The following is a 21932-nucleotide window of genomic DNA, read 5'->3' as shown; positions in this document are numbered from 1 at the left end:
AAATCCCCTGTCTTCCCGTCTAACTCCGAAGCCTCTATGAAACCCTTCCTGAGTCTCTCAGTCTGAATTCCAGCCTCTCCTCCCCACCCTCCCTGACACAGCATTTGTGAGTGAGTACGTGTGTACTGAACGCTAACTCATGCGGATCCTCAGCTAGAATTCCAGCTCCTTGAGGGAGTCTCTGGGGCTCACTCTGCTTTCTGTCCCACCCCATGTTCTTCCCACCCTGCTGGCTCAAGAAGAGCCCTCCATCTCTCTGTCACTCTCCGTCACTGCCCCGGCCATCTTTGCTGAATGCCAGTCACTGAACTGAGTTCATGTCCTGCCTTTACTGCTGACCGATCTGGGATCTTGGGTAGGTTACCTCATTCCTTGTGCCTCAGTTTCCTCATCTGTTAAAAGGTCTTAAAAGATTGATATAAGGACTGAACGATATTGTACATTGAAAGTACATGTTAACTATTATTACCATTTATATTTACTTGTTATGGATACAAAACGTATATTTTAAAATCTGTCTTTGAAAATTCCAGAGCCGTTTTTACCTTGTACCCAGAGATAAAAGTTTGCTTCAATAACTACCGGAAGGGAGTGACCTATCCTTGAGCGCACAGTGATCTGAGACTACTCCAGAAAGGAAAAGGAATTCCTGCCATCCCCTCTCAGCTCAAACCACAGAGTCGGCTTTTAGAAATCCATAAAATATTTAGGACAGGTTTGCTACACCAGACTTGCCGTAACTGGCCAACATTTTTACAAGTGGAACAATGTAATTATTTATAACAACAAAGGGCAGGACTTCATGAGGCCACTTGAATGTAAGGAAGAGGAAAGTGCAGGGACTGAATGGTGAGTCTGAATGTTAGAAATTAGAGGAAAAAACCCTCTTTTTTTCCTTGTGTTGATGATCATATTGCTTCCTGAAGGAACAGCACCTGGATCTGTGTGAGAACCACTATGACCCCTATTTCTTCTCCTCCTCTGACTTGGTTGCAACACATTTCTGTGAATTCCAGAAAAAGCAAACAATGCCTCAGTACTCCTAGCCCAAGAAAAATACCAGAGAGTAGACCTTGCATCTAGACGATGCTGAGCAGGCTTTACACGTTTTTCTCCTCCTGACGTCAGCTTTTCCCATGAAACTCTGAAAAATATCACAAGCACTCCCAGCAGAATCACCAATTCCCAAACCATGGAAACAGTCCGGAATCAGGAGGCACTGCAGGAAGGAATTGAGAGCTCTCGTCATAAGAGCAGCTAGACAGAGGGTAGTGGCTCACGCCTGAAGTCCTAGCATTTTGGGAGGCCGAGGTGGGCCAACTGCTTGAAGTCAGGAGTTTGAGAACAGCCGCAACATGGCAAACCTCATCTTTACAAAAAATACAAAAATTAGCTGGGACTGGTGGTGCATGCCTGTGGTCCCAGCTACTTGGGAGACTGAGGCAGGAGAATTGCTCGAGCCCAGAAGGCTGAGGCTGCAGTTAGCTGTGATTGCACCACTGCGCTCCAGCCTGGGCGACAATGAAACTCTGTCTTGAACAAATATATAGATATAAAATGAACAGCTATAGTGGTGAACTGTGTCCCCCAATAATTCATACATTTAAGTCCTAACTCCCAGTCCCTCAGAATGTGGCTATCTGGAGATAGGATTTTTGAGGAGGTAAGTTAATTATGATTTTTTTTTTTTTCAAGAAATGCAGGCTGACCGGGCACAGTGGCTCATGCCTGTAATCCCAGCACTTTAGGAGGCTGAGGTGGGTGGATCACTTGAGGTCAGGAGTTCGAAACCATCCTGGCCAACATGGTAAAACTGGTCTCTACTAAATATACAAAAATTAGCTGGGCGTTGTAGCACATGCCTATAATTCCAGCTACGAGGGAGGCTGAGGCAGAAGAATTGCTTGAACCCAGGAGGCAGAGGTTCAGTGAGCCAAGATAATGCCACTGCACTCCATCCAGCCTGGGGGACAAGAATGAGACTCCATCTCAAAAAAAAAAAAACAACTTAATAGAGAGGTGTTACAGCAAAAGCATAAAAAAAAAAAAAAAAAAAAAAAAAAAAAAGAACATGGAGAAACTCTGTCTCTACTAAAAATACAAAATTTAGCTGGGCGTGGTGGCACATGCCTGTAATCCCAGCTACTTGGGAGGATGAGGTAGGAGAACTGCTTGAGCCTGAGAGGCGGAGGTTGCAGAGAGGCGGAGGTTGCAGTGAGCCGAGATGGCTCCACTGCACTCCAGTCTGGGCGACAAGAGAGAAACTCCGTCTCAGAAAAAAAGAGAAAGAAAAAGAAAAGAAATGGGGGCTGGTCGGGCACAGTGGTTCACGCCTGTAATCCCAGCACTTTGGGAGGCCAAGGTGGGTGGATCGCTTGAGGTCAGGAGTTCCAGACCAGCCTGGCCAACATGGTGAAACCCTGTCTCTATTGAAAATACAAAAATTAGCCAGGCGTGGTGGCACGCGCGGGTAGTCCCAGCTACTTGGGAGACTGAGGCAGGAGAATCGCTCGAACCTGGGAGGTGGAGGTTGCAGTGAGCTGAGATCATGCCACTGCACTCCAGCCTGGGCAACAGAGCAAGACTCCGTCTCGAAAAAAAATAAAAAGAAAGAAAGAAGTGGGGTATTTTTGTAGAGACAATGCCAACTGCTTATTGCCTAAGCTGGTCTTAATCTCCTAGACTCAAGCAATCCTCCCCCCTCAGCCTCCCAAAGTGCTAGGATTACAGACATGGGCTACTGTGCCCAGCCATAAGTCAAAATGAGGTCATACAGGTAGGCTTTAATTCTATATGTCCACAAAAAAAGAGGTTTGGAGGCCGGGCACAGTGGCTCACGCCTGTAATCCCAGCACTTAGGGAGGCCGAGGTGGGCAGATCATGTGAGGTCAGGAGTTCGAGACCAGCTTGACCAACACGGGGAAACCTCATCTCTACTAAAGAAAAAATACAAAAATTAGCCGGACATGGTGATGGGCACCTGTAATCCCAACTACTTGGGAGACTGAGGTAGGAGAACGGCTTGAAGCTGGGAGGTGGAGGTTGCAGTGAGCCGAGATCGTGCCATTGCACTCCAGCCTGGGGGACAGAGCGAGACTCTGTCTCAAAAAAAAAGAGGTTTGGAGACAGATACATACGGAGGAGAGCCCATGTGGGCACATAGTGAGAAGGCACCCATCTGCGAGCCAAAGAGAGAGGCCTCGGAAGAAATGAAACTTCTGACACCTTGGTTTTGGACTTGCCAGCCTCCAGAACAGTAAGAAAATGAATGCACAGTTTAAACTGCCCAGTCTGTGGTATTCATTACAGTGGCCCAAGCAAAGTAATACACCTGGTGTATTTCATTTCACCCTTAGAGCTACACTGATTATTTTTTTCTATCCTGCAGAAGAAATCAAGGCTCAGAGAAGTCAGCTAATTTGACAGCTCATAGTGAGTGCCAGAGCCAGGCTTTGCAATCAGGTTTGTATGGTCACAAAACTGACATTCTTTTTTTTGTTTTTTTTTGTTTTTTTTTTTTTTTTGCTTTTTTGAGACTGAGTCTTGCTCTATTGCCCAGGCTAGAGTGCAATGGCTTGATTTCGGCTCCCTGCAACCTCTGCCTCCTGGGTTCAAGCGATTCTCATGCCTCAGCCTCCCCAGTAACTGGGATTACAGGTGCCCGCCACCACGCCCGGCTAATTTTTGAAATTTTAGTAGATACAGGATTTCACCATGTTGGCCAGGCTGGTCTTGAACTCCTGACCTCAAGTCATCCACCCGCCTCGGCCTCCCAAAGTACTGGGATTTCAGGTGTGAGTCACTACACCTGGCCAAAATGCACATTCTTTTTACCATATCAAGTTGCCTAATCAAATGAACGTTTCACTAAAAATATTCTAGAATCTAACTGAAACTAGTTACTAACCAGATCAGTAATTGAAGGACCTTCCAATGGGAGAGAGTTCTTGCTGATGCTACAGATAGGCTGGGCAACACCAATTTAACGCCTTTGCCTGGCTTCAGTCTCAACCACAGCAAAGTCACATGGGCCTGATGACCACTGGCATGAGGAGGAAACTCCATCAAGTCCTCAATACCTTTTTTTTTTTTTGAGACAGAATCTGACTCTTGCCCAGGCTGGAGTGCAGTGGCACAATCACAGCTCCCTTCAGCCTCCACCTCCTGGGCTCAAGTAATCCTCCCACCTCAGCCTCCCCCAGTAGCTGGGACCACAAGCAAATGCCACCACCCAGCTAATTTTTTTTTTTTTTTTTTTTGGAGATGGAGTTTCGCTCTTGTCGCCCAGGCTGGAGTGCAATGGCACGATCTTGGTTCACTGCAACCTCCACCTCCTGGGTTCAAGTGAATCTCCTGCCTGAGCCTCCTGAGTAGCTGCGATTACAGGCACACGCCACCACGCCCAGCTAATTTTTGTATTTTTGGTAGAGATGGGGTTTCACCATGGTGGCCAGGCTGGTCTTGAATTCCTGACCTCAGGTGATCTGCCCACCTCAGCCTACCAAAGTGCTGGGATTACAGGCGTGAGCCATCATGCCCAGCCAGATTCTTAATTTTATGTAGAGACAGGGTCTCCCTATGTTGTCCTGGCTGATCCTGAACTCCTGGGCTCAAGTGATCCTCCTGTTTCGGCCTCTCAAAGTGCTGGGATTACAGGCATAAGCCACTGTGCTGGGTCAGGTCCTCAATGCTTAAGTCCACCTTTAGCCATTCCTTGAACACTCTGAAGGCGGTGCTGACTGTTGCACAAACTCCCACCTCAGTCCCTGTGCTCACGGGTATCAGAGAGTCGGGTCCCTCGCAGAACAATAGTAATTATGGTGCCAACTTTTACCTGCAGCCTAACCCCTCCAATCCACTGAGCACTGTGCTAGGCACATGACGTATGCTATATCTAATCTTTTTTTTTTTTTTTTTGAGATGCAGTCTCGCTCTGTCGCTCAGGCTGGAGTGCAATGGCGCCATCTCAAATCACAGCAACTTCTGCCTCCTGGGTTCAAGCGAGTCTCCTGCTTAGCCTCCTGAGTAGCTGGGAGGCACACACCACCACATCCAGCTAATCTTTTGTATTTTTAGTAGAGACAGTGTTTCGCCTTGTTGGCCGGGCTGGTCTCGAACTCCTGACCTCAAGTGATCCACCTGTCTCAACCTCCCAAAGTGCTGAGATTACAAGAGTGAGCCACCGCACCTGGCCCCTGGCTAGTTTTTGTATTTTTAGTAGAGACTGGGTTTCACCATGTTGGCCAGGCTCGTCTCGAACTCCAGACCTCAGGTAATCCCACCTCAGCCTCCCAAAGTGCTGGGATTACAGGTGTGAGCCACCGCGCGCGGCCTGTTGTGTTTAATCTTTCCCTCTGTTTTGTGAAGAATATACTATCCTCACCTGCAGAGAATAAACCTGAGCCTGGGAAAACCTGTGGGACTCACCCAGGGAGGCACCAACGAGACAGCACAGAGCCTGGGTTCAGGCTCACCTGTGCTGGCCCCCAAACTTGTTCTCCCTCCTCCACCCTGCCTCGCAGTGAGAGAAACCAAAGGACACTGAGGCATACCTGTGTGGCTCATTCGGGCTGCCCCTAGAGACCCCTAAGAAGACCCTCAGGAGGTCCCTGAACCCCTTTCAGAGGGGAAACCACTATAGGAGTCGGGGGAGCTCCAGGGTTGTCATCCACCTAATTAAAGCAAGTACCCAGCCAGTAATGGACCGAAGATAGTTCACAGAGAGCACATTCCTGCCGGCCCATCCCAGTGGCTCCTAGCACCCTGCTCAGCCCCACACCCTTGACCTACTCTCCAACAGGCAGCCAGGGACTGGGGGAGTGGTGGGATCAACACTATGACCTTGGCATTTGTTATCTCTGGCCCAGGTAACACCAGCATGAGGATGACCCTCATCATGTGAGTGTCTCTGTTTGTGGACATCTGGGTGTGTCTCAAGGACAGGCAGAGTGGGCAGGGGACTGCAGGAGTTCCAGCTTGAATGAGCCGCAGGCCCATGTTATCTCTCTGGGCCTAATCCTCCTCAGCTCTCCATTAAGGGTGTGCCTGGTCCTCTCTGAAGACCCTCAATGAAAAATGATTTTGCATTCCATTCCCTGGATTTTAGCCCTAACCAAGAGTGGCTGTACCACGCTTCTAGATGAGAACCAGAGTTGGACTTTATAATTCACACATTTACCCCGTCCAGCTGGTGTCTACTAGGTGCTGCTGTGGGCCTGATGTGAGAACAGCTACAGAAATCCCTTGGAGAAGCATAAGACAGCACTTGATAACCCGGGTTATCAGGCCCCCGAGGGCCTGCCACTGGGAGATAAGCACACTGTGTCTAGTTGGGCTGACTGATCGACATCTGTCTTCTCCAACCTAGACCCCAGTTCCATGCCAGGTGGGCCGACATTCAGTTCCCACTGCCTGGTGCGGTGCCTGGCACATGGGAGGCAAAATAATAGATGAACACTGCAAGCCTAGAGAACGACATTATTTCATTTTATTTTATTTCATTTTTTGGGACAGAATCTCCCTCTGTCACCCAGGCTGGAGTGCAATGGCGCGGTATCAGCTCACCACAACCTCTGCCTCCTTGGTCCAAGTGATACTCCTGCCTCAGCCTCCCAAGTAGCTGGAACTAAAGGCGCACACCACCACTCCCAGCTAATTTAGAAGGACATCATTTTTACATTAATACAAACATGAATATTTCATGGAAGTATAAGTCCAATTTCACATGCATTTTTAAGATGAAACTTTAGTGCAAATTGCCTAAGTGGGTACGTTTGTAGAACAAGGTCATTCTTCTGGGAGAGCTTATGGGACACCAGCACCAGACCAAGCCAACAGAGAAAAAGGGGCCCCACTCCACCCGCATTATCTCCCTGCTGGGCGCCCCCCTGGCCAGCCCATCTGCTTCCTATGGGCATGTTGGCAACCATGGAAGCCACTAGAAGATTTAGTGTTCAAGCACACATGACCCCACCAGCAGTCCTGCCCTGACCCCCTCCGTTGCACTAAGCAAGGCTGGAATTTCTTAAGAAGCTTTTCTAGAGAAGTGAAATTAAAAAGAGAGCGAACAGCTGGCCCCAGAACTCTAACCAGTGAAGGAACTATCTTTAGCCTGGAGAGACCTGGTTGGGGCAGATGACGTCTTGTGGGACGAAAGTCCGCTCTGAGCCTGTAGATCATGAGGGAGGCTGTTCTTTGGGGGACAGAGAAGAAATGGGTTGTTTTGCCACTGAAAGGAACGGAGAGAAATCTGAGAATGAGGGTGAGGGAACCAAAAAATGAGAAGTTCAGGGTGAAATGAAATCTAGCCTGGAAGGGTCACCAAAGAATGTTATCTGAAAGGCAACGCCTGTGTTCTGGATGCATTTCTACAAAGTAAATCCCTCCTCTATCTCTTGGTCAACCCCTCCTCATCCTCATTGCCTATCCCTGAGCCTCCAGAAAAGTCTAAACTCACTATGATTCCAGTGTACATAGAAATCAAGCAAGAGGCTGAATTTTACAGCCAGATCAAGCAGCATGCCCAAGAGACAGACATGCAGAAAGCGTCCTCTTAGAGACAAGACATCAAAGCATGAATGAAAAACAACCACAGCCTCCTCCACCAGCACTTCCCTCTGCCTGGAGGCTTGCAAACATCTTAGAGACAGCTTTAAGCCACTAGACACCATGAAAACAGAAGGTTTTTGTCCCTAGATCTAAAAGGAGGAGAGGCCACACATGGAAACCTAAAGCCCAAGCATGAAAAGAGAAAAGAATAAAAGGGATAAATGAACAGAGCACAATACTTTTGTCTGAATTAACTCAGGACTGTCTTAGACACACAGACCCTGGTTCCCTTCCTGCCCCGGTCTTGAGCTAATGGGCTGATTCATCATGAAGGCTTGGGCAAAGCTAGGTCTCCACCCTTGGCTCCAGACTTGGCCCAGTAGTACCACAGCCACTGTGACGACAGGCCCGGCCACGCTCCCACCCTGCCTCCGCATGCCAGTTCCCTTCTGTTGGCAGGAGGCTCCATTCTCTGACAGGCTCACTTGCCTGCAACGCCTAACCCCAGTCAATCTTCCAGAAAGCTCCTGTTTCTGTTTTTCTTCTTTTTTTTTTTTTTTTTGAGACAGAGTCTCACTATGTTGCTCAGGCTGGAGTGCAGTGGCGCAATCTCGGCTAACGGCAATCTCCACCTCCCAGGTTCAAGCGATTCTCCTGCCTCAGCCTCCCCGAGGAGTAGCTAGGATTCCAGGCACCTGCCACCACGCTCAGCCTAATTTTTTTTTTGTATTTTTCGTGGAGACAAGGTTTCACCATGTTGGCCAGGCTGGTCTCTAACTCCTGACCTCAGGTGATCCACCTGCCTCGGCCTCCCATGGGATTACATGAGTGAGCCACCGTGCCCGGCCTGGTTCCAGTTCTGAAGGACCCTTCCAGTGGAAAGGCAGTCAACCTGAGCTCTCGTTAAGCCAGCTGACCTGAGGCTGAAGATGTACCCTGCCCCTATAAAACGTTCAAGCCCTTCCCAGCTCTTGTTGCAAAATTTCACCAGCTTCCCACATGTTCCCGGGTGACTAATCCACCACTTCCCTCCATACACACAAACAAGATGGCTAACAAAAGAAAAATGTCTTCTGTGTCTAGTCACAGACACATCTGCCAATTAGGTCCTCTTGCCCACACAGAACCCTGAATAAACGAACAAGGGTCATATGCTCAGGTAGGTAAACATCTGGGAAAACAAATTATTCCATGCGTCAACATGGATTTCTAAACTCCAAAGACATCCTCAACCAAAGCAAAACTCACGAATAATAAAAACACTTCTTTAAAGATGAGTACATTTTTGAAAATGATTTCATGGCCATCTACGGTGAGCATGCCAACGATAATGAAATCCATAAAGCCCTTAGACCTTCTCCATGGATGATCTCACTGGTATCTAAGTAAGTCAGAGCAGGTCAGGTGCAGTGGCCCATGCCTGTAATCCCAGCACTTTGGGAGGCCAAGGTAGGAGGATTGCTTGAGCCCAGAAGTTTGAGACCAGCCTGGGCAACATGGCAAAAACCCATCTCTACAAAAAATACAAAAAGTAGCCAGGTGGCCGGGCATAGTGGCTCATGCCTGTAGTCCAAGAACTTTGAGAGGCTGAGGCTGGTGGACCACATGAGGTCAGGAGTTTGAGACCAGCCTGGGCAACATGGCAAAACCACATCTCTACTAAAAATACAAAAAATTAGCCGGGCATGGTGGTACACACCTGTAATCCCAGCTACTTGGGAGGCTAAAGCAGGAGAAAACCCGGGAAGCAGAGGCAGCAGTGAGCCGAGATTGTGCCACTGCACTCCAGCCTGAGCAACAGAGCAAGACTTCATCTCAAAAAAAAAAAAAAAAGTTAGCTAGGTGTGGTGGCACACACCTATAGTCCTAGCTACTTGGGAGGCTGAAGTGAGAGGATCGCTTGAGCCCAGGAGGCTGAGTCTACAGTGAGCCGTGATTGCACCACTGCACTCCAGCCTGGGTAACCCGGTGAGATACTGTCTCAAAAAAAAGAAAAATATTAAATAAATAAATAGGCTGGACGCGGTGTCTCATGCCTGTAATCCCAGCACTTTGGGAGGCTGAGACTGGCAGATCACTTGCAGTCAGGAGTTCAAGACCAGTCTGGCCAACACGATGAATCTCCATCTCTACTAAAAATACAAAAATTAGCTAGGTGTGGTGGCGGGCACCTGTAGTCCCAGCTACTTGGGAGGCTGAGGCGAAAGAATTGCTTGAACCCAGGAGGTGGAGGTTATAGTGAGCCAAGATTGCACCACTGCACTACAGACTGGGTGACAGATCGAGACTCCATATCAAAAAATAAACAAACAAATAAATAAATAAGTCAGAGTAACAATGATGCATGGAAATGGGAGTGGTTTACTGTCTACATTTACTCCACCCACAAAAGAAGTCTCATTCACAAGCTCTTTCTGCTGGCCTGTGGTACTGAAATGTCTCTTCTGTTTGTTTGTTTGTTTGTTTGTTTGTTTGTTTGTTTGTTTTTGAGACAGAGTTTTGCTTTTTGGCCCAGGCTGGAGTAAAGTGGCGTGATCTCGGCTCACTGAAATCTCCGCTCCCGGGCTCAAGTGATTCTCCTGCCTCAGCCTCCCAAGTAGCTGAGATTACAGGCACCTGCCACCACATATGGCTAATTTTTTTGTATTTTTAGTAGAGCCAGGGTTTCGCCATGTTGGCCAGACTGGTCTTGAACTCCTGACCTCAGGTGATCCACCCGCCTTGGCCTCCCAAAGTGCTGGGATTATAGGCATGAGCCACCACACCTGGCTGTCTCTTCCATTTGGGCCACGGACTGGGCCAAAAATAATTGAGAAACCCTGATTGGGGTACTTCCTAATTGTTTCCTTTTCTTGTCCACAGAAACTGAACTGATAAGTTTGCCAAGTGGACATTCAGTGTCCACCGTTGACAGCACAGATCTATTTTTCACAGATAGCAAAGTCAAATTTACTACCTAGGACTAAAATACTCCAAAATATTCCATGAAACCCCAAGGTATGGGATCTGAAGTAGATGCCTCATTTTTCTGTGACTCAGATTTCTTCGCAAACTTCCCGGCAGATTTGGGGTGGGCCCAGGGGACCACATTGCACTCAAGGTGGTAACTGCGATCTCAGCAAAGAGACAGGAAAAGTGCTGGACTGTCAGGAGGCTGAGCTGTGTAAGTGCCATGTGACCTTGGCAAATCTCCCAGCCTCTCTTCAGTGTTCTCATCTGTGAAATGCCGACCCCACAGCTTGCTGAGAAGCTAAAAGTAGAAACGGTTACGAAGATGAGAATGCATTGTAAACTGCAAGGAGTCACAGGAGCACAGGTGGTTTGCTGGGCTGGGTGGTAGCTCATGTTAACTGAGCTTGCTCTCACTGAGTACCAGGGGCACTAACTCCCTCATCTCACAACAGCCTCGTGACACCAGCCCAACATCACAACCCTTCTGCAGATGAAGAAGGACCCACGGAGTTTAATGAACTTACCCAAGGAACCAGTGGAGAGGTGGTAGAACCAGGATCATAAACCCGTGGCCCAGATAAGCTGGAGCTCCCCCAAATCGTATTTTTTTTTTCCTGGGAATGCAGCTTAACTACATTCCCCAAACCTGTGATACTCGGACAGTTGTCATTAATGGAGCACATATCTTGCTCACCAGCTGGGGTGGTTTTCAAGACATGAGGGTTTTTCCCATTGTCTCCCTTCCCTGGAACAGGGACCCTGGGCTTCCATGTGTAGGAGATGGTGGCGCATCCCAAAGCAGCCCGAGTCCCTCAGGAACCTCAAAGCACAGCATCTCCCCTCTTACCAACTCGCATGGTCTCCAACCTGAATAAGAAATTAACCATTGTTGGGTAGGCTTGTTTGTTATAGCAGCTTGCATTATCACCCTGATGAATACATCTCCAGTCCCCAAGGTACCTTCTTAACAAGGACTACTGAACCCTCTTCTGACTACAGCCACAGGCAGCAAAGAGGTACTACCATTTAGGATGGCTTAACAGTGTCAAGGTAGACATCAAGTATCAGCCAGGCAGCCAGCCCAGAATTATATGTGAAACCAATGAAGATTCTTGGTTGCAGTATAAAAAAATTAATGAATGCTACCTCTAATTATACATCAGGAAACAACACAGAGTTTTCTTTTGTTTGTTTTTTGGAGACGAGGCCTCTGTTGCCCAGGCTGGAGTGCAGTGGCACAGTCTTGGCTCACTGTAGCCTCCAGGTCTCAGGCTCAAGGGATCCTCCCACCCCAGCCTACCAAGTAGCTGGGACCACAGTCATGCACCACCATGCCCAGCTAATTTTTGTGCTTTTTGTAAAGACGGGCTTTCACCATGTTGCCCAGGCTGGTCTCGAACTCCTAGGCTTAAGGGATCCTCTTGCCTCCACCTCCCAAAAGTGCTAGGATTACAGGCATGAGCCACCATGCTTGGCCAACACAAAGATTTTTTTTTTTTTTTTTTTCTGAGACGGAATTTTGCTCTGTTGCCCAGGCTGGAGTGCAGTGGCGCGATCTTGGCTCACTGCAAACTCCACTTCCCAGGTTCACGCCATTCTCCTGCCTCAGCCTCCCGAGTGGCTGGGACTACAGGCGCCCACCACCACGCCCAGCTAATTTTTTGTATTTTTAGTAGAGACGGGGTTTCACCGTGTTAGCCAGGATGGTCTCCACCTCCTGACCTCGTGATCCGCCCACCTCGGCCTCCCAAAGTGCTGGGATTACAGGCGTGAGCCACCACGCCCGGCCAAGATTTTTAAATGAATATAGGAAGGATCACTTGCTATTGCACTTATCTTCAAGGAAATTTACTTTGATTACTAATACATACGCCACCAAATCTAGGTGGCTTATAGCAAAATTTCCCTTGAACTTCCAGTTTGCAATGCCTGTCACAGGCCAGGTTCTCAGCTAACATTTGTGGAGGGATGACTGGCCTTGCCCCTCATCGTTTTCTGCTCACTACTTTGTTGAAATAAAAATGCTCTCAAGATCAGGTGTGGTGGCTCATGCCTGTAATCCCCGCACTTTGGGAGGCCAAAGGCAGGAGAATTGCTTGAGGTTAGGAGTTTGAGACCAGCCTGGGCAATATAGCAAGATCCCATCTCTACAAAAAAATAAATATTAGCTGAGCATGGTGGCATGCACCTGTAGTACCAGCTAATTGGGAGGTTTAGGCAAGAGGATTGTTTGAGCATGAGAGGTTGAGGCTGCGGTGAGCTGTGATCAGGCCACTGCACTCCAGCTCCAGCTCCAGCTTGGGCAACAGAGCGAGACTGTCCAAAAAAAAAAACAAAAAAAAAACCAGAATGTTCTCACCCAGTTTTTCTCCAGGGTTTCCAAACAGCCTGCCTCTGAAGCAGCCCTCTTCCCAAGTATAGCATTATGGGCTGAATTAGGTCCCCAAAACTTTGTATGTTGAAACCCTAACCCCTAGTACCTCAGAATGTGACCGTATTTTAACGTCTGGGTGTGGTGGCTCACGCCTGTAATCCTAGCACTTTCGGAGGGCGAGGGGGGCAGACTGCTTGAGCCCAGGAATTTGAGACCAGCCTGGGCAACATGGCAAGACCCGGTATTTATTAAACAAAAAAAAAAAAAAAAAAAAGTCAGGCATGGTTGTACGCACCTGTGGTCCCAGGCAGTCCAGAGGCTTAGGTGGGAGGATTGCTTGAGCCCAGGAAGTGAAGGTTGCCATGAGCCAAGATCCTGCCGCTGTGCTCCAGCCTGGGTGACAGCGCGAGACCCTGTCTCAACATTTTTAAAAAATTAAATAAATGAAAAATAAAAATAAATCAAACTACAAGGGCTACTGAAACCCCGAGTGAGATAAAACATTTTGCTCCTCATGGAAGAGGACAAGTGAGTAAACCCTGCTCTTCTGTGGTGGGGAGGCCACAGTTAGAAGTAAAGGGGCCCCACCAGAAAGGTAAATGGTGGGAAACGGTGGCCTCTGGAGGCAAAGCTTTGGGGGCTGTGGCCATCTGTTGAGACCCTGGCTGCAGACGTGGCTTCCCTCCCGGGAGAGCTCCTGTGAAAGCCGAGGCCCCCACCGGTATTAGAGGGGCTGCCATCTCTTTTGCTCGCAGTTAAACAAGTGCACTCATAGTAGGATAAGCAGCAAAGGAGACACTGTAGGAGAATAAAGAGGAATCCTTCTGGAAGCCAACAGGAAAAAAAAAATGTGGCCAGCCCTCATAAGGCTAGAACCAGAAACTTAGTTCTGTGAAGCCGAGGCACTGTAATTTCCCTCCCTCTGATGACAGTCACGCCACAGAAAGGGAGCTGTCGGGAGGAAGAAGGAGGAGCCCAGAGGCATGGCTCATGCCTCCTTGCTCGAAGGAGGGGTGAAGGGCATGAAAGTCCTAAGAGAGGAGAGGAAGGAGAAATACAAATGAATAAGACAGCGCCCTACCCCAGCCAACTTAGAGTTTAGATAGGAATGGAGACATATTTCTGAAAATACTGGAAACAATCACAGCCAAATAAGAAATATAGTTCATTTCAATACTATGAATAGTTGAGCACTGTGGGGTATTCAAGGATAATTTTTAAAAACTAAAAAGTAAAATCAGGCTGGGCGAGGTGGCTCACACCTATAATCCTAGCACTTTGAGAGGCCAAGACAGCAGGATCATTTGACCTCAAGAGCTTGAGATCAGCCTGGGCAACATGGCAAAACCCCGTCTCTACAAAAAATACAAAATTTGGCCAGGCCCCTTGGCTCACGCCTGTAATCCCAGCACTTTGGGAGGCTGAGGCCGCGGGATCACGAGGTCAAGAGATAGAGACCATCCTGGCCAACATGGTGAAACCCCGTCTCTACTAAAAATACAAAAATTAGCTGGGCGTGGTGGTGTAATTCCAGCTGTCAGGCTTCTGGGCCCAAGTCAAGCCATCATATCTCCAGTGACCTGCAGGTGTACATCCAGATGGCCTGAAGCAAGTGAAGAATCACAGAAGTGAAAATGGCCGGTTCCTGCCTTAACTGATGACGTTCCGCCATTGTAATTTGTTCCTGCCCCACCTCAACTGATCGATTAACCTTGTGAAATTCCTTCTCCTGGCTCAGAAGCTCCACCACTGAGCACCTTGTGACCCCCGCCCCTGCCCACAAGAGAAAAACCCCTTTTGACTGTAATTCTCCACTACCCACCCAAATCCTGTAAAACTGCCCCACCCCTATCTTCCTTGCCGAGTCTCTTTTCGGACTCAGCCTGCCTGCACCCAGGGCGGCATAAGAATGGGAATGAGAATAAGAGTGAGTATAGAATTCACTCTTAGTCTCATTCCCAGTTTTATGCCACCCTCTACCTCTCCCCAGCTATCTCCACCACACTGTCAGTCTCACTCGCTCTCTCCTAGCCGTTTCTAATCTCTCCTTAACGAACAATTGCTGGCTTTGGATTTCCCTTTCTTCCTGTGCCTACAGAGCTGTCCCTGCCTTACATACAGACTGGGCAACATCTCCTGTCTCCCTACACTTCCAAACTTCCTTCAACAGCCCTCATCTTTATCCTCCTGAAGAACTTCTTTACTTTCTAGACAGGTCCAGCAAGACCTCCCCAGACATTTCACATCAGCAAGCTGCCGCCCTCCTCCGTACTTACTTAAAAACCTCTCTCTCTCCTTATATCAACTCTACTCCCCCATTTGGACCCCCTAACAACACAAACTACTATTCCTGTGGCCACTGCTTTATGTATCTCTCGGCAAAGACCCACTGGAATTCCCCTGGGTAACCTTTCACCTTCTCAATGTTACTCACTCTTCATCTCCAAAGCCCAACTACACACATCACTGAAACAACTGGAGCCTTCCAGTTCCGTTTTAGAGATAAGCCCTCTATCAATACTGGCAAACTTAAAAACCTTAGCAGTAATTATTGCTTAGGAAGACACTTACGGCCGGGCGCGGTGGCTCAAGCCTGTAATCCCAGCACTTTGGGAGGCCGAGACGGGCGGATCACGAGGTCAGGAGATCGAGACCATCCTGGCTAACACGGTGAAACCCCGTCTCTACTAAAAAATACAAAAAAACTAGCCGGGCGAGGTGGCGGGCGCCTGTAGTCCCAGCTACTCGGGAGGCTGAGGCAGGAGAATGGCCTGAACCCGGGAGGCGGAGCTTGCAGTGAGCTGAGATCCGGCCACTGCACTCCAGCAAGGGGGACAGAGTGAGACTCCGTCTCAAAAAAAAAAAAAAAAAAAAAAAAAAAAAAGGAAGACACTTACCCTGTATTTCGCTCCATCCTTGGCTACCTTCCCCTTGCTGTCAGTCTCTCCTCCCAGGCCCTCTTCTTGTTTACTTATACCCAGCCCCATAAATAACAGTGAAAGTGGCTCGTAGATACTCAATGTTTTCTCATACGCCATGGAAATCGAACCTCCCCCTCTAGGCAGTTACCCCATCCGTCCCCATGACAACCTCTGACGGCTGCCGCCCTAGCTGGATCCCTAGGAGTCTGGGAACAAGACACCTCTTTTAGTACTCCTTCTCACCTTTTCACTTTGCCTCTCCAGTTTTGTCTTGCACAAGGTCTCTTCTTCCTCTGTGGATCCTCTACCTATACGTGTCTACCTGCTAGTTGGACAGGCACATGCACACTAGTTTTCCTTACTCCCAAAAGGCAATTTGCAAATGGGACCGAAGAGCCCCTTGTTCCCCTCATGACACCAACATGACAAATAAAGAGTTATTCCGGAATAAAGAGTACCGGAATAAAGAGTACCGGAATAAAGAGTACCGGAATAGCAGGCATTTCAACCTCTGTCATGACCTTCCATAGCCTCTCTAATGACATCTCTGCTAGCATCACAGACATATCACAAACTTTTATCAGTCCTTCAGGCCCAAGTTGACCTTTTAGCTGCAGTTGTCCTCCAAAACCTCTGTGGCCCCTTGACTTACTCACTGCTGAAAACGGAGGACTCTGTATATTTTTAAACGAGGAGTGTCGTTTTTACCGAAATCAACCTTGCTTGGTGTATGACAACATAAAAAAACTAAGGGTAGAGCCCCAAAACTCACCAACCAAGCCAGTAATTAGGCTGAACCCCCTTGGGCACTCTCTAATTGGATGTCCTGGGTCCTCCCAATTCTTAGTCCTTTAATATCTGTTTTTCTCCTTCTCTTATTTGGACCTTGTGCCTTCCGTTTAGTTTCTCAATTCATACAAAACCGTATCCAGGTCATCACAAATCATTCTATACGACAAATGCTCCTTCTAACAACCCCACAATATCACCCCTTACTACAAAATCTTCCTTCAGCTTCATCTCTCCCACTCTAGGTTCCCACGCTGCCCCTAATCCCGCTTGAAGCAGCCCTGAGAAACATCGCCCATTATCTCTCCATACCAGAGAAAAAAAAATTTTCTCTGCCCCAACATTTCACCACTATTTTATGTTATTTTTCTTATTAATTTAAGAAGGCAGGAATGTCAGGCCTTTGAGCCCAAGCTAAGCCATCATATCCCCTGTGACCTGCACGTATACATCCAGAAGGCCTGAAGCAAGTGAAGAATCACCAAAGAAGTGAAAATGACAGGTTCCTGCCTTAACTGATGACATTCCACCATTGTGATTTGTTCCTGCCACACCTTAACTGATCGATTAACCTTGTGAAATTCCTTTTCCTGGCTCAGAAGCTCCCCCACTGAGCACCTTGTGACCCCCGTCCCTCCCCGCAAGAGAAAAACCCCCTTTGACTATAATTTTCCACTACCCACCCAAATCCTATAAAACTGCCCCATTCCTATCTCCCTTCGCTGACTCTCTTTTCAGACTCAGTCCGCCTGCACCCAGGTGATTAAAAAGCTTGCTCACACAAAGCCTGTTTGGTGGTCTCTTCACATGGACGCACGTGACACCAGCTACTTGGTAGGCTGAGGCAGAAGAATCGCTTGAACCCAGGAGGCAGAGATGCAGTGAGCTGAGATCGCACCACTACTGCACTCCAGCCTAGGCAACAGAGCAAGACTCCATCTCAAAAAAAAAAAAAATTAGCTGGGTGTGGTAGCATGTGCCTATAATCCCAGCTACAAGGGAGGCTGAGGCATGAGAATCACTTGAACCTGGGAGACGGAGGTTGCAGTGAGCCGACGTTGCACCACTTCACTCCAGCCTGGGTAACAGAGTGACACTCTGCCTCAAAAATTTTAAAAATGCCAAAGTGTTTCTTAAAACAAGGTGGCTGTACTCTCGTTCTCCCACCAACAACATATGAGAACTTCCACTGTACCACATACTTGCCAGCCTTTACTACTGTCAATGTTTTTTGTGAGACTAGAACCTCCAGCGTATCTGGCCGTGCGTGTTAGAAAATGGGAGGGGCTTTGTGACCAGCGCACGCTGTATCTGTAAGCCAGGTGGCTGGTGTCTCCTATAGAATCCAATTGAAATGTATTCCTCACAACACCATGTTCTGACACTGGGAGAGGGATGTAACTGTGGGATTAGGATCCAAGCAAGGATTTCGGGGCCTCATTTTTTTTTTTCTTCTCACCCTGGCTGTGAGGAGTAAAACGAGAGTGTTGGGAAAGGAGACCCCTGTGCAAGGGAATGTTTAAACCTTTTCCCCAAGCCCGACAGGAAGCTCTGCTTCATGGTAGTTCCAAACCTGTGGGTTTAGGTGAATTGGGGGGTGTCAAGGGAGGTGAGAAATGCTCCTCCAAAGACACATTCCTTTCATCTGCTGGAGGTCGCAGGAGATCAATCCTTCAGGCTCATGAAAGGCCTGGAGGAAAAGTTTTGTTTTGTTTTGTTTTTTTTGAGATGGAGACTCAATCTGTCGCCCAGGCTGAAGTGTGGTGGCGCCATCTCAGCTCACCTCTGTTTCCTGGGTTTATGCAATTCCGCCTCAACCTCCCCAGGAGCTGGGACTACAGGCGTGCGCCACCACATTCAGCTAATTTTTGTATTCTTATAGAGATGCGGTTTCATCATGTTGGCCAGGCTGGTCTCAAACTCCTGGGCTCAAGCAATCCGCCCGCCTCGGCCTCCGGAAGTGCTGGGATTACAGGCGTGAGCCACTGCGCCTGGCCTATTTTAAACAGATTTGGGTAGGAAGGTTGGTCTGATCTTACAAGACCTTGAACTCTAAGCAAATTTGAACTAATGGGTTTAAGCACTAACTGGGAGGAAAGAGAGGTTAGAGAGGATTCACTCTTACCAGGAGGCACTCTGTGGAGCCCGTACCTGGGAGAAAGAACTGGCCATCCCAAAACCGTCAGACTCCAATTGTCAACTACAGAAGAACCCACTGCATATCTACAGAGGCCATCCATTAAAAACCGTTCACCACAGTCTCACTCCCCGGGATTTAGAAGCTGTTGGAGGTCAGAGGCAATCCGATTCACAAGGGTTTGTAAAATAAAGGAGGACAAATCGGGCATTTGCTCAGAAAAGAGGCCTCTTCATAGGGTCTCATTTAGAGGGTGGGCGTGGGAAGAGTTGTTTTCAGGACTTCCAAAGTCAACTTTTTGTGTTTTAGTTTTTGTTTTTGTTTGTTTTTGGTGACAGCTTTACTGAGATAGAATTGACATAAATATTCACCCTTTAAAGTGCACAGTTTAATCATTTTTAGTATATTCACAGAGTTGTGCAATCATCATCACAAATCAATTTTAGAATATTCACGGCCGGGCGCGGTGGCGCACGCCTGTAATCCCAGCACTTTGGGAGGCCAAGGCAGGTGGATCACGACGCCAGGAGATTGAGACCAGCCTGGCCAACATGGTGAAACCTCATCTCTACTAAAAATACAAAAATTAGCTGGGCATGCTGGCGGGTGCCTGTAATCCCAGTTACTCAGGAGGCTGAGGCAGGAGAATTGCTTGAACCCGGGAGGCGGAGGTTGCAGTGAGGCGAGATCGTGCCACTGCACGCCAGCCTGGATGACAGAGCAAGACTGTCTCAAAAAAAAAAAAAAAATTCATATTTGCCCCCAGAGAAACCCCACACCTTTTAGCTGTCACCTACCTAACCTCCCATGTGCACTACCCCAGGCTAAAGGCAATTATGAATCTAGTTGCTATCTATAGATTTGCCTATTCTGAGGATTTCATGGAATCATACAACACGGGGTCCTTTGGGCCTAGCTTATTTTACTTAGCAAATGTTTTCAAGGTTTATCGATGCAGCGTGTGTCACTACTTCATTCCTTTTTACAACGGAATAATAATACTCCATTTGGTGCATTTATGACTGTTTATTCATGCAATGGTTTTTAATGGATGGACATTTGTTTTCACCTTTTGGTTATTGTAAATAATGCTGCTATAAATATCTGGTGCAAGTTTATATATATATATGTTATTAACTTTTGGTTTAGAGATGGGGGTCTCACTATGTTGCCCAAGCTGGTCTTGAACTCCTAGGCTCAAGCAATCCTCCCACCTCCGCCTCCCAAAGTGCTGGGATTACGGGCGTGAGCCCACTGTGCCTGGCGGATTTTTGTGAGGACATATGTTTTCATCTCTTTCAGGTGTTAACTTGGGTCTCTTTTACAGATGTTCAACAAGCAAACAGCTTTTACACATGTAAGTCAGGTCTCTCTGTAAGTTCTGAGAGCTGTTCCCCAGGCCCTGAACCCTGATCCCCAAATCTAGCAGGTTAAGCCAAAATTCTCCTCAACTTCAAGGCCTACTTCATTCATTACACATCCACTCAACGCACATTTCTCCATCCTCTGCTATGGGCCACACAGCCTGCAATGTGCTGGGATGAAGCGGGGGAACAACACAGGTAAAAATCCTTGCCCAGGTGGCGCTTAAGATCCAGTGAGGGCAGGAAGGAACATACACAAGTAAATATGCTGTACGTTCCTCTCTCCGTGACGCTTTCCTAGATGTCCCAGGAAGGGATGAATTCTACTCTGGTAGTCATTTCTTTCTTTTATTTTCTTTGAGATAGAGTCTTGCCCAGGTTGGAATGCAATAGCGTGATCTCAGTTCACTACAACCTCTGACTCCCTGGTTCAAGGGATCCTCCTGCTTCGACCTCTTGAATAGTTGGGATTATGGGCATACGCCACCACACTCAGCTAATTTTTATATTTTTAGTAGAGACGAGGTTTCCACCATGTTGGTCAGGCTGGTCTTGAACTCCTGACCTCGTGATCCGCCCGCCTCAGCCTCCCAAAGTGCTGGGACTACAGGTCTAAGCCACCGTGCCCAGCCTATTTCTTTTCTTTTCTTTCTTTTTTTTTTTTTTTTTTGAGAGGGAGTCTTGCCCAGGTTGGAGTACAATGGCGTGATCTTGGCTCACCGCAACCTCCACTTCCCAGGCTCCAGCAAATCTCCTGCCTCAGCCTCTCAAGTAGCTGGGATTACAGGCGCATGCACCACCACGCCCGGCCAATTTTTGTATTTTTAGTAGAGACTGGGTTTCACCATTTGGGCCAGGCTGGTCTGGAACTCGTGACCTCAGGTGATCTGCATGCCTCAGCCTCCCAAAGTGCTGGGATTACAGGCGTGAGCCACCACACGTAGCCTGTTTCTTTTGTTTCAAGAGTTATTTTTACCTCTCAAAAGTGATTTATGTGACACTGATAGAAAATTCCATCAAACAGCCATAATGCATATCAAGCACTCTGCTCTGCATACCTCCTGTCACACTCTAAGGATGCGAGAGGGGAAAGAGTTATGCTGGTTCTGGCTGTGTCCTCCCCATTTTGGCTATCTTATGAGCTCTTTATAGAGGTCTGAAATGATTTGACTTCCATATGGAAGACAGCATGCCCCAGCACTGATTTGGAGTCTGGAGTCCATGGCCCTCAGGATAGGGCTAGGGTGAGCAGGCAGTTGGGACCACCTTGACCTCCAGCCTTCTGGTCCTCAGTTCCTTGGGTATCCCACTCCGCTGGGGGCTTAGTGACCATGTTTGGGCTCCAGAGATTATTTTTTCCTTCCACTCCTATCCTTAGTTTGGTACTAACCAGGCGGGAATACAGGTATGACTCTGAAGACCCTGGCAGGCTCAGGGCTGTGTGACAGCTGACGACCGGGCTGCAGGGAGCCACGTCCCTTGGAGTCCTACTGCCTTTTTACTGTCGCCACAGCCTGGATAAAATACGATGATTCTTCTGAACTTCTTTTTTTTTTTTTTTTTTTTTGAGACAGAGTCTCGCTTACTCGCCCAGGCTGGAGTGCAATGGCGCGATCTCGGCTCACTGCAAGCTCCGCCTCCCGGGTTCACGCCATTCTCCTGCCTCAGCCTCCCGAGTAGCTGGGACTACAGGCGCCCGCCACCTCGCTCGGCTAATTTTTTGCATTTTTAGTAGAGACGGGGTTTCACCGTGTTAGCCAGGATGGTCTCGATCTCCTGACCTCGTGATCCGCCCGCCTCGGCCTCCCAAAGTGCTGGGATTACAGGCGTGAGCCACCGCGCCCGGC

The 21932-nt window shown here is 48.2% G+C and overlaps 1 long non-coding RNA gene across 1 annotated transcript in view; it reads right to left on the bottom strand.

Moving 5' to 3' along the window:
- Positions 1-15894, bottom strand: part of LOC139355936 (uncharacterized) — a 29127-nt gene extending 13233 nt beyond the window's left edge. Inside the window, exon 1 of the long non-coding RNA XR_011607271.1 lies at positions 15772-15894. This is a non-coding gene — a long non-coding RNA (uncharacterized lncRNA). The remainder of the gene's footprint in view (positions 1-15771) is intronic.
- Between the last annotated feature and the right edge of the window lie 6038 nt (positions 15895-21932).

This window comes from Macaca nemestrina, chromosome 8 (genome assembly GCF_043159975.1).
Source record: "Macaca nemestrina isolate mMacNem1 chromosome 8, mMacNem.hap1, whole genome shotgun sequence".
Classification (NCBI taxonomy): domain Eukaryota; kingdom Metazoa; phylum Chordata; class Mammalia; order Primates; family Cercopithecidae; genus Macaca; species Macaca nemestrina.
The sequence above is the reverse complement of the archived record's forward strand: the minus strand, read 5'-3'. Positions and strand labels throughout refer to the sequence as shown.